The sequence below is a fragment of the Gobio gobio genome (genome assembly GCF_949357685.1).
Source record: "Gobio gobio genome assembly, chromosome: 3".
NCBI classification, from domain to species: domain Eukaryota; kingdom Metazoa; phylum Chordata; class Actinopteri; order Cypriniformes; family Gobionidae; genus Gobio; species Gobio gobio.
The window spans coordinates 5,288,266-5,302,213 of NC_137099.1; the positions used below are offsets into that span (position 1 = coordinate 5,288,266).

General features: G+C 34.0%; 1 protein-coding gene across 5 annotated transcripts in view; it reads left to right on the forward strand.

The window, feature by feature from the left end:
• The window catches only part of mbnl2 (muscleblind-like splicing regulator 2), a 127,644-nt gene that overhangs the window by 39,345 nt on the left and 74,351 nt on the right, over positions 1 to 13,948 (forward strand). The window lies entirely within an intron of this gene.

A 13,948-nucleotide genomic window follows, 5' to 3' on the forward strand; every position in this document is an offset into this window, starting at 1 on the left:
GCTAAAGCCAGCGCGAGCGCACTACAGGGACTTGAGAGGGGGGCGGCGTTTCCATGGTGACACGTCATTGCTTGTCACGTGACACACCGCAGCATCAACATCGCTGAATGAATGATGATCTGCTTTTGTCATTTTTTCCTTTTTTATTCAGAATATTCACAAATGTGTTAGCTATGGCATGAAATATCTGATATTCCGATTGTCAAATACATGCAAGTGGAAGTATATTGTTGTTTAAACACCTTTATAACGATCGCGTTAGTTGAGCTGTATGCGCGATGGGCGCCGCCGTGTAATGCTGCCTTCACGTGCTCTCGGAATTATCGTAAATACGAGTTTCCTAGGTAAACATTGCACATGAACGCCCTCACATTTTGAAACTTGAATGCAATGCGCTCGTAATCACGATTTCAGAAGTCGGAATCATCAAATTTCCAATAGCACGTGAAGGCAGCATTAGTTTGTGCCGCAGACGCAGTTCAGAGAATCGGATCTGTTGGATTTACAACCTCTATGTTTACAACACGTGAATTCATCCACTTCTCCCGAAATACTTAAAAGTAAGAGCCTGGTGAACTGGGAATAGAATAGAGCAAACATTGAAGTTGCTTACAATGTGTATCTGATATGAATAAAACGTGTCGAATTATAATGGAAAGGATTATTATTACCTCTTCCATAGACATCAGTGTGTATTTTACAAACTCTAAATGTATTGTTTTTTTAGTACTTATGTGAATTTATATGTTTGAAACCTAAAATAAACAGTATGTGGTTGAAAACACTGAAAAGTTGTGATAAATGACAGCTCTGAGTGCGCCTGTCTCTGTTGATCAGGTGATGCACTTGATCATCCGCTCCAGCCTAGACTGATCACACCTGTGTGATCGTACGTGCGAAAGGCTTAAAAACAATACATTTTCTGACACAAATTTTTGAAATGTTGGCTTAAATCAAACACATTTTAATTCAGATTCTGGTTTTCACCGAACACGTAGTCATATCGTATTGTATCGATATCGAGATATCTGGCATGAAAATCGAGATATGAAATTTTGTCCATATCGTTCAGCCCTAGTGTGCAGCGAATTTTTTGTAACTTTTCACGCGGCTCCGCATCAGAAGGTCGCGGCTAGATGGCGAATCTAGCCGAGCATGACGTCTCATCACACCAGCACACAGTTTGCACATACATTAGTTGCTTATATTTACAAAATGAGCCTACAAAAGCATAAATAAGCCCTTTTATTGAAAATAAAGATCCATGTTTTATAAAAAAAATGTTCACCAAAATAAATGTTTAGTGAAATTAGGAACTATTTAAGAAATCGTTAATTTAGTTGTGTACATGTGTGCGCATATTTTGTTCTCATGTCACAAGTAATATCAAGGTTTACTGGGTTTTACACGATTCTTTTGTAGTGTGGTTTTCGGTGAAGTGTACTAAAATAAATATCATCACCAGGGTACATTAGCCCACTTCTTCTTGACGCTTTTCCCGATGGTTTATAGAAAAATGACTCTGAGTCGCCCTCTGTCGTTTCAAAGAATAGCACAACGAAAGGCGCGTCGAGTATAAACGTCTCGTCCGTTTGGGGAGGAGCGCGCGCAGTCAGCAGAGCCAGGCGAAAGTATAAACAAGGCTTTAGGGGACATCTGGCAATTCCACCAAGTGATTGAAACGAATAATTTGTATGAATTAAAATTACTTTTTTGTGTTCAAATTCCAGTGTTTTACCAATACAATCAAGCTGTGGAATTTTAGCATGTTTGTTTTTAAATGTGGCTTTTTCGTTGTGTTGTGAACTTGTGTATGCTTTTTAAATTTTGTTGCGCTGTGCACTACTGGGCCACCGTAGTTTTAGGCATGAACTTTGGTGAAATGCCTTTAACTATGGTAAAATCTCATGGCATTTTACTTGCGCCAACAGCAATATGTTGAAGATAACAATGTTTAAAAAAATTATTTCAATAATTAACAACAATAATAATGATACACAATTCCAAAAAATTCTAACTATAGAATTGCGGTCAAAGATGTACATAAAGCCTGCATTTTACATCATTGACGAGTACAAAACAAGGCGCTTTTATGTTCCAGAAAATACTCTACATTTTCCTGAGCGTAACTATAGGCTATTTATGTTGCTATTTAGCTAGTTATTGCATTCAGTTGTGTATATCGACAAATTTTAAGTTTGTTTTATATGTTATTTCCATATTGCATGGCCTTTTTCTTGGTTTTCTTGTTTTATTAAACGACATCACAGTAATATGATAAAAGATACCAATGTTGGATAAATAATTACATTCATTAATAATAACTTTAAGCATCTGGGCGCATTACTAGAGAATTGTAGTACATATTTCTACTTCTGACATAAACATAAACATAATATGGTAATTGCGATTCTTCCGCGTGTATCTCTTAGACTTTATACATCACTATTTTAGCTAGTTTAGCTGGTCACAGGTGTGTATATCAATGGATTTTAAAGCTGGAATGTAATTTCACTTTGATTTGTGTGCATGAACACCGTTTTTGACTGTTGATCAGTCTCTAGGCAATTATTATTATTATTATGTAAATGAAGCACGGGACCTGGCTGCACCTGGTAATTGACCGAGCGAACGTCAACAAGATTTTCGAGGATACTTTTTTTGTGTTGCTGGCAAAATAGCTTGTCTTAGTGCAGCTCTCTGAAATTAGAGTGCATGTGTCAGCTCTGCCACACTGCATACTGCACACTTCAAATAAAGCTGACCTATAGAGAGCGAAAGGGCAGCTCTCATCCAGGCACTTTTATATCTCTCCATCTAACGTTACCATGCCACGTCCGTCATTTATACGGCCTGGCGGTGGGTTTCGGTGAATGCCGGTGCTGTTTTTAGACCCGTGACCATGTGCAAAACAAACGCAGTGAGCAATAATTAAAGTGTCCGATTTAAGCGCATGCTTTGTTAAAGATGATATGTTAAAAATACATTCTCTTAACCCAGTGTGTTGCTCATTGACTACTATTAGCATGTCATGCATGGGTTCATCTCTCTCAAAAGTGTGAACATTGAGCCTCCCAGGCACCATCTAAACAAAAATCTGTCAATCACTTTCCAGCTCAACCTATAGTGAGCGATTGGGGCGTGGCTACTGTAGGAGGCGGAGCCAGAGGGGGTTTACTAACTGGAGTACAAAACCAAATTCTCTTCATTTAGACCTTCAGAGATTAATGAACACGTCAAAGTGAACGGGGCATTGTGATGAAACGCGGTTTCTAAATCCGGTTCCTATACTCCTTTTCTGCAGTATCGATACACCGAAACCAGCTGCGCATTCTCTCTCTCTCGAATTAACACACACTCGACTCGTTCACTCTGGTTGAATAGTGCTTGTTTTGCGCATAATTTTACACTCGCATCAAAAGTGCACACACCACTGATCTCTATACTCTCATAAAGACAGCCTGTGAGTACCAAATTGAGCCCTTTTTCATGGCTTTTTATGATTGAATGGTACAAAATAATGTCAAAATGCCCATCTTGCTGAGTATTCAGGTAAATAGAGTCAGTTGTGGAATGTAAATAGTTGAGAGAAAACACGTGTAACAGTATATTGGATCCGTGCATTCATTCGTAAAGTGACAGCAGCCTAATAAACCTGCTGTTACTTAATGAACAAAAGACAAAGAGAAAATCACTCGCTGCTCTGAATAACTTTCATGCATGAATCTGGATAGTTTTCAGTGTAAAAATTCAATACAGTGTTATTTTACATTGGATTACTTTAATTTCTGTAGTTTTTCTTACCTGAATACTACTGAGTTACCCACCTGAAAAACTTAAAGCTGTTTTTATTTCTTTTCATTGCTGAAAAGTAGTAGGGTTGCAAAGGGGCGGAAGCTTTCCGTGTTGGAAACTTAACAGGGAATTTATGGGAACAATTTGGACTTTTTTTGCACACTGATATATTTTCCAATTAATTCTAATTTACTAAATATGTAAAATAAATAAACTTTTTTTGTAGCAATTGTTATGCATGTGTGATTTATTTCAGTGTCACATGATCCTTCAGAAATTATTCTAATATGTTTTATACTAATATTTTTGGGAATATATATTAATATTAACCTTTTTGCAGGATTCATTGATGAATAAAAAGTTAAAAAGAACAGCATTAAAAATAAAAATCTTTACACCAATCTTTTTTTTTTGTCAATTTAACATATTCTTGCTGAATAAAAGTACTAATTTCTTTCAAAAAAAGAAAGAAAAACAATTACAGACACCAAACATTTGAACAGTAGTGTATAATGTTAGAAAATATTTATATTTTAAATAAATCCTGTAATTTTTTTAAACATTTAAATCATCAAAAAAAAAAACAGAAAAAGCATCACAGGCTATAAAAATATTAACAGTTTCCAACATTGATAATAAATCATCATATTAGAATGATTTCTGAAGGATCATGTGACACTGGAGTAATGATGCTGAAAATGCACAGGATTAAATGACACTTTCTTATATATTAAAACAGAAAAGCATTATTTTAATGTGCATGTTATGGAGGAATGCGCAGTGCATGCAGGGGCTTCCCTATTATCGGCTAACTTTATTTAATTAAGCTGCAAATTCCTGATAATTCCCATGGAAAGTTTCCAGCCTTGATAATTCCCTGAATTTTGCAACCCCAGTCAGGAGCAATTTGAATTATTATGATTGAAATGTTCAATCACGTTGACGTCGACACGCCCGGTTTAAAAGGGTTAACGTTGTCATAATTGTATTGTGTTTTGTCTTTTATCATATTCTTGTGATGTTTTTGTTTAATCTGGGTCACGTAGTGTTTTCGCCACACAGATGGCCATGAGCCGAGCATTACAGCGGCCCGCATGTTTTAATGCAGCGCCAGTGACATTGACAAATGCGCAGTAAAACTGGAGCAGCTCCTATCTCTCACAGGAATAATAGACTTAAGATGATACTTACCTTCATGTGCGCTGCAGTCCCGCCCTTCAAAAACAATCATCTAACGCTTACACACACTCTGCCGTTTATCTCGCAAATTAGGCAAGGTCACTATGTAGGTCGGAGGATAGTGTGTCACGAGGTGATCTCAATAATAGGGTTTGCATGAAGAATCGCACCAGCATTTGTTTTGTCGCATATGTGACCGTTTAAAAGGATTTACTGAAGTGTTGTTTTTCTGTGTGCGTTTAAATAAGCCCAAGCTTCTGCAGTCATATTAACCCGTGGTCGTGCATGCTCAGGCTTTCGGTTCGCAGGGCAAAAGTTTGATTTATTTTGGCAACATCATCCTGGAGTGCTGCATAACTATTTTTTTTTTTTCGAGCTGTCTCTTGTCTGTTATTCAGAGGTGAGGTATACTTGAGTCAGAGATCTGGTGAATTACTGTAATTTGCCATCGATTTGCGGCCTATTACGGCAGTTCAGGTCTGTCAGAGATGACGGCTGCCTAATGCGTTAACAACTGCCTCCAGTTACGATCCATTTGTGAGTCTGACGTTTTTGTGCATCATAGGGTTTCTGGGGGGTTGCATTTGTGGTGCTTCATGTGTGTTCATGTCACAGTTTTAAGACTAAACCAAACTGCACTCTAAAATGCTAAATCTCTTGTTTTTTCCAAGTAAACCCAGACATATGGATTGTTAAAAATAACATATTTATATCAAAATAATAAAGAAAACATTAATATATATATATATATATATATATATATATATATATATATATATATATATTTTTTTTTTATATTTTCATTATTATTTTGATTATCATTATCATATATTATCATTACCGAAATAATTAACCTAATTTCCGAAACCTATGTATAATTACCGCAACAGATGTTCATTAAATGTTAATTTAATTAATAGAAACATAGTACTTTTAAATGCATACAGAATCTACAAATTATGTTCTTTCAGGTTTGTCATGTCATTTTGAAAATATGTCAGGTTTCATCGAAATATTAAAAAAAAAAAATTGTTGTAAATTGTGGAAGGTAATGAGAGAAATGAATCTAATAAAAAAAAAAACAGTTAAATTAAAAACGAAATATTATTTCAGAATTTCAAGTAACTGTGCATGACAATTAATAATCCATTTTTAAAAAGGTGAAAATATATGAGCTTTTCTAACAGTGTTGATGTTTTCAGACAGTTGCGGTAATGAGATTTTTTAGGACTTATTTGCAAAATTATGAAAAAAAAAGTGTTAAATGATAAGTAAATTAATTTACACACATACTCCAGACTTTTTACATTTTACATACATTCTACATACAAGTTCTCGTGAGAATTACCCATACTACCATTACTGTTTTTGAAATTATATATATATTTTTTTATAATTTACATTTGTGAAATTTTCATTAATTACAAGGGCTGTGTAATATATTTTTTGGGGGTGATATTTTTACTGGATTACTAATAATTTGCTTGTTTACATTTTTCTTGGCCACTAAGGTTCTCAGAACATGCCGTTTAGTATGACTGTGCGTTCACACCAGACACGACTTACGTGAATAAATTGCGCTATTCGCGCAAAGTTGGACGCTTGAACATTCATGAACATGAAATTCGCTTCATTCGCGTGTAAAATTCACTTCACAACAGACACAAATTTGCGTCATGACAGGGGCTTCTGCCAGCCATTTCGTCTTGTTGCAAAATGGCTGACATGAATTGTTTTAAAATACAGCGAATAAGCACAATTTGCCGGCTTTAGCTAGCTTGTAGTCTCAATAGGGTGAATTCAGGGTGATTGGACACTTTTTCCAAGTCATCTCGATGGCAAAAAGGGTCCCAATCACCCTGAAATTACCTTATGTATAGCTCAAATTGAGTAAAGAGCGTTTTTTACAACTTACCAGATTGTCCGACCTCCTCACTCACTTTCTTCCAAGCAAGATCCTTTATATTCCTGTTTCTATAAAGTACGAAGATGTATCGTACAGCTCCGGGTCTCCACATATGATTTTGTCCTCATTGTTGTCACTACTAGAGCAAGCTCCTGATTGGTTAAAGCCACGCAAATATCCACTAAAGTTCGCCTGTCAAACGTTCAATTTGCGCTGTGTCAATTGCTCGTATCGCGTAATTTGCGCCGCCTCATTTGTGTGAATCGCGCTAGAGAATGTCTATTCGCGTCTCTGCATTGACTTAACATGTAAATCACTCGCGCAAAACGCTTCATTCACGTCTGGTGTGAACGCACATATTTATGTTTATATTTATTGTAATATATATTTTAACAACGGCTTATATTCAAATTTCAGTAGCACACATCATTGAATCAGTTCAAATGATATTTTATTGAACGATTCATTTTTGTGAATCAAATCCCCTAAATAAATACACATATTTATGCATTAAACTGTGTTTTGCAATACTGTGTATTGTTATATCGGTGCATATAAACCAAAATAATTTAATAAATAATCATTCATCTTCTGTTGATTTAATGAACAATAGTGTGGAAAACATAACATAACTAGATTTTTAAAATTAAATTAAATCGGTAATTTTAGATTTTTATATGATTTTGAGTCTTTTTTTATTGGGATGCACCAATATGAAAATGTTGGCCGATACCGATAATTCTTTATATCTGTAAACTGATATATTGGTCAATAAATCTAAATCCAAATTTTTATATAATTTTTTATTTGATTTTATTTAGATCCTTTCCTATAGGGATGCACCGATTTTGGCTGATACCGATAATTCTTTATATTTGAAAGCTGAAAGCCGATAACCGATATATTGGCTGATAAATCCACATTTTTATACAATTTTGAGATCCTTTTTTTCATAGGGATGCACCAATATGCAATTTCTTGCTAATACGATAACTGATAGTTATTTATATATGAAAGCCGATAACCGATATATATGCCGATAAATCTAAATCCACATTTTTAATGAACAATAGTGTGGAAAACATAACATAACTAGATTTTTATTCTTTGCTTTAAACCATTTTAGAACAAATTTAATATAAATATATATATATTAAATTGTGATAAATCGCCCATCCCTGTTAATTGAAACCTATAGATGTTCCGTAGAAGAGCAACTGACCCCGAATCCCTTCATTTGTTGTATATTGTTTGGTTCAGGCATCTGACCTCTGGAACTGAGATTGCGTATTGCTGTATTAATTGAATCTGGAACACAGGGGCCCATTGAGCTCGCGTCTTTGGCCCCTGGGATTGGACGGTCATCAGATTCTCTCGCTCGCGACGGGACTCGAGCTGCGGAGACTCGTGAGTTTCTCTGACTGCGTTGACCTTGTGAAGATGCACAAAAGCCCGAGTTGTTTTCCAATCAGCCATGTGCTCTGCATTAACAGATAATGAATCTGGTCAGTGGGCTCATTTGTAACGTTCACTGTTTCATTGTGACGGCGCGTCCTGCCGACCTCAGCATATGAGGCACGGCGGCCGTGAGATTCTGCTGTTTGTCCTTTTAAAATGCAGGTGTGTGTGCTGCATTGTGCTGTACGTCCTGTCCCGACCAGAACAAAGAGATCCAGCCGAGAGTCCGCTGGTACTGACTATGCTGTAAAATGACTATCCATTTTTATAGACAATGCAGCAGAGCGCGTTTCCTGCTTGACCGCAGCATGCCTTCATATTCAAGGCCATGGCATTTGAATCAGTGTTGGGATGATGTAAATAAATTATCACTAAATATAGCTAAAACAAAGATTATGTTATTTGGAAATTATATTAAACCTGAAATAGAATTGAAAATTAATAATATTATTATAGAAAGAGTCTACAAAAATAACTTTCTTGGTGTTATTTTAGACCACATTATTAGCTGGAAACCACATATAAAACACATTGAAGCAAAATTGGTAAAGACTATAGCAATACTAAATAAAACAAGATATATTTTGAATAATAAATCACTCTATATGCTATATAATACACTCATAGTGCCGTACTTAAGTTATTGTGTGGAAATCTGGGGAAATACCTACAAAACCAACCTACAGTCGTTATGCACATTACAAAAGAGAGCAATCAGAATTATAAATAATGTTGGATATCTTGAACACACAAATTCATTATTCTTGAAAGCATATATATTAAAGTTTTTGGATTTGGTTAAATTTAAGACGGCACAAGTCATGTTTAAAGCAAGAAATAATTTACTTCCGGAGAATATACAAAAAATGTTTATGGAGAGGCAGGGTGGGTATAATTTAAGAGATGAATTAAACTTTAAAAAGCTCAATATAAGAACTACTCTGAAAAGTATGTGCATCACTATATGTGGGGTGAGGTTGTGGAATAAGTTGGAACAGGTGTTAAAATACTGTACAAACTTTAAACAGTTTAAAAAGCTGTATAAAATCAAGTTAATAAAAGGTTATGAGGTGGAACAAGAATAATGAGGGTGGGTTAAAAGATTGAGTATAAGATATTTTTTCTTATTTTTTTATTTAATGTATTTGTGCAATGGTTGTTGTGCAATAAGTATATGATGTATGTGGTGAGAATACAATTTTGATGAAATTTTGTATGATTATATAAGGGGTGGGAAAATAACAAGCTTTTGCTTCATCCCGCTCCTTTTCGAACACATGTAATTTTATTTTTGACATTGCGTCTATTTGGTAACACAAATGTTGTATGTTTTACTTTGTTTTTATTATATATATATTTTTTTTTTTGGTTGTTCGAAATAAAAAGAAAGAAAGAAAGAAACTCGTTAAAAGTTGTTAATTTGTGACTTTTTCAGTAACAAGTTACATCAGAGTTTTTATTACCTCCCATTGTATTGCGCTAGCAACGGAAAAATTGGAAATTAAAAATGAATGCATGGAATGCAAAGTAGTGACTGACTAGTTTTAGTATTGACCTTTGAAATGAAATGTTTCTACTGAAATAACGTTGACTTTTTCTAGAGATGCACGGATATAAAAATATTAGCCGATACCGATAACCGATGTTATTGGCCAATAAATCTAAATCCATATTTTTTGTATCATTTTCGATTTTATATAATTGAGATCCTTTTTTATATTAATGCACTGATAATAAAATTTTGCCTGATACCGATAAACGATAATTCTCTATATTTGAAAACTGATTACCAATAAATTGGCTGATAAATTTAAATCCAAATTAATCGGTAATTTTAGATTTTTATATGATTTTGAGTCTTTTTTATTGGGATGCACCAATATGAAAATGTTGGCCGATACCGATAATTCTTTATATCTGTAAACTCATATATTGGTCAATAAATCTAAATCCAAATTTTTATATAATTTTTTATTTGATTTTATTAGATCCTTTCCTATAGGGATGCACCGATTTTGGCTGATACCGATAATTCTTTATATTTGAAAGTTGAAAGCCGATAACCGATATATTGGCTGATAAATCCACATTTTTATAAAATTGAGATCCTTTTTTTCATAGGGATGCACCATTATGCAATTTCTTGCTAATACGATAACTGATAGTTATTTATATATGAAAGCCGATAACCGATATATATGCCGATAAATCTAAATCCACATTTTTGAGAGCCTGATTCACAAAAACAAAATTCTCATGAAAAGCCATGTCCCATTCACACAATTATGATTTTGTGTAGCCGATATGACAGACGTGCGCTGCTCATGTTGCACTGAACTATATTTTTCTTTTTTTGAAGTGATTCCAATCATATTTCAAGCAATTCAAACCCATCATGATGAACAGTGCGCATCTCAGCTGAAGTAAATATTTATCAGCTTTAATATATCGGCCACATTTTCTTATCCGCTCGATAGACTGATACGACATGGCAAGGTACATTTTTTTTCCTACATTGTATTGCTCTAATAATTGAATGTTGCGAACAAAGTGGGAAATTATTGTGTAAAGTTGCTACGGTTGTTTTAGTCACGTGACTCTTGTTGATCTTTTCCAGTAACAAGTTATATCGGTGTTTTCCCACCACATTTGTTTTGAGCTGACAACTATATGTTGGGGAAAAAAGTGGGCGAAATAGCGAAATAAATAGATTTTTAGTGATTTCAGTTCACTGATTAGTTTTGATCGCTCAATAATATTCCCAGAAATCCCTGCGCAAGATTTTACAACAACTGAATGTTAAGAACAAAGTGGGAAATGTGTTTTCATTTGTGGCGATTTGTGATCTGTCCCATTTCGGACATACATTTGACATGAAATGATGTTGTAGAAGTTACATGTGTGGCTGTGGAAACTTTGAGTTGCTCAAAGCAAATGACAAATACCGATTGCTTTCCCAATACTGTACCCTAGCATGCATTCGTCCTCTGTAACCCAGTTACCCAGAAGCCGGCTGAACTGCAGCTGGTTGACACTATTGACAGAGAGGCAGGAAGCGGCGCTGACGTGTGGGGGATGGAAAAGAGAGACGTTCCCGTCTTCCTAGATAATATACAAACGCCAGAGTCATGTGATGGTGTGCCTGACACTGAATAGCCCGTTGTTGTTGTTGTTTCTCGCTCTCGAGCGATGTGTGTGTGTGTGTGTGTGTGTGTGTGTGTGTGTGTGTGTGTGTGTGTGCTTGACAAGTCACTTGCACCGGTTGCAGCCCTCAGTCCTAATAACAGATCACATGTCGACGTGAACGAGTGTCAACAGTTTTGACTGATGTGCTGCGTTGGTGGCGGATCTGCTGCATGATCAATAAACACACAAGTCTATTGATTTTGTTGAAAGATTTCTTCATTTATATTTCTCTTGTTGCTTTATCATATTTTGCAGCAGTCTCATAGAAATCTTTAATGACTAAATGGAGATAAACAACAAATTACTAATGTAATTTAACTACTACAATACATATAATACAATTCATATAATAACAGAGTAGATAAATATTATATTATAGCTCATATTATTTAAATTATATTATATTAATTCTTAAATAAAATATAATGTGTATTTATATAAATCATTATTCATTTAAATTTCCGTAAATAATTAAATACATGAAAATAAATTATAATAATTATAATACCTTATTATTATTATAATAACAAATAATAATCAAATATTTTTAATTCAGTTTCTTTCAATCGTTTTGTAGCTTTTCATTTCATATATTAATTTTTGTAATACACATTTATTTATACAGCTTACATTTTCACTGTCTTGGATCATGCTTTATTTTATTTAGCTTTAGAAATTTTCATATTTAATGATATGCTTTTTTATCAAATTAAGTAAGTTTTGTTTACAGAGTTTAAAATATTATTTATTTTACAGTTAAAATACTCATTTATAATATAACGTGTAATAACATATAATAAAATCAATAATATATGAGTATTATAATATATACAATTGAATTCACTTATATTTCCATATTTAAGGCTATTTACATGAATTTATCCTGTTGTTTTTAATAGATACGGATTGAATAATAATAATACATTGAAATTAATTGTAATAGTAAATTATCCTATAATTATTATAATAAATAATAATAAAACAATTTTATATTTGATTAATATAAAAAAACAATTCTTCTTAATTCAGTGTAGTTAGATGCTTTTCTTTAATAATTTTCTTTAGTAATATTCATTTATATATTAATGCTATTTTTATCAAATTAATTTGTAAAATAAATATAAAGTTTTTTGTTTATTTAGTATACACATTTAATAATATATAAATATTTATATTTAATGCTATTTACATTCATTGATCCTGTTGTTTTAATAGATATGTATTATAAAATAAATTATTATAATATTAAATTATCTTATAATAATAATAAACATTTCAAATATTTTATTATAAAAAACTAATCTTAGTTTGGTGTAGTTAGATGCTTTTCTTTATTCATTTGTTGTGTAGCTTTTCATTTGATATATTTTTTATGTTTGGCTCAGTTACTTTTTATACTATATTTTTTTTATCTAGCTTTAGAAATGAATTTTCATTTTTAATTAAGTTTTTTTATACAGATTTAAAAAAATATATATATATAAAATAACTTTTGTTTATTTAGTATACTCATTTATACCATACAATGTAATAGTATATAATAATTTACGAGACATTTTTATTCATTTATATTTTCATATTTAATGCTATTTCAACTTTTTTTTTTTAAACAATAGTACATTTAAAATAAATTCTAATAATACTATAATTTAAAAATATGCATTTATTTTGTGATTTATTGTTTTGTTAACTACTGCATTTCAACTTTTGGGTCACTTTTGAGGTTGAAGGATTGATTTCATAGTCACTCTGAACGTGAATGAGCTGTACATTTTTGTTAGTCAGTGCAATCTCCCCGAGCGCGCCGCGCCCTCACCAGAGCAAACATGCGGGGGAATGTGTTCGCTCGGCATGGTGTCAATCCCCCAGGTCATTCACAAAACAATGAAATGCTGACTTGAGCTTAACGTCGGGCCGCTGCTGAGGAGTGACTTTGATGAGTTCTGCAGCCCTCTCATTCCTGAGCTGACCAGGGCCTCCATGACACGTCGGCCTGCATTTGATCCATGTGACTTCACTTTTACCCTGCCGTGGGGGTGGAGGCGGCTTCCACATCAATGCAGTATCTGCTGGGACTCGTGACTCCCGAACAGGAAGTAGTCTGAGCTTCTCCAGCGCTACCGCAGGAGCCGTTTGTTGATGTCAGCTGCAGCTGGTTAGCGCTGCGTGGTGCTCTTGCTGTCAGCTGCTGCTGGTTAATGCTGCAGTGCACCTGCGCAAGTGTGTTCCACTTGCTTCCCATATGTATTTCTTTCACATACCTATCCGCATGGAGCCGGGGGTCTGTTATGGAATACTGGGATATTAGAAACAGACCTCGGAGCGGCTCTTGGCTACTGTGTCAACATTCTTTCAAGTGGTTATGGGACGGTTTCTAATAACACACGACTTTGTTTGCTTGCTGCATGCACTTATTAGTCAAAC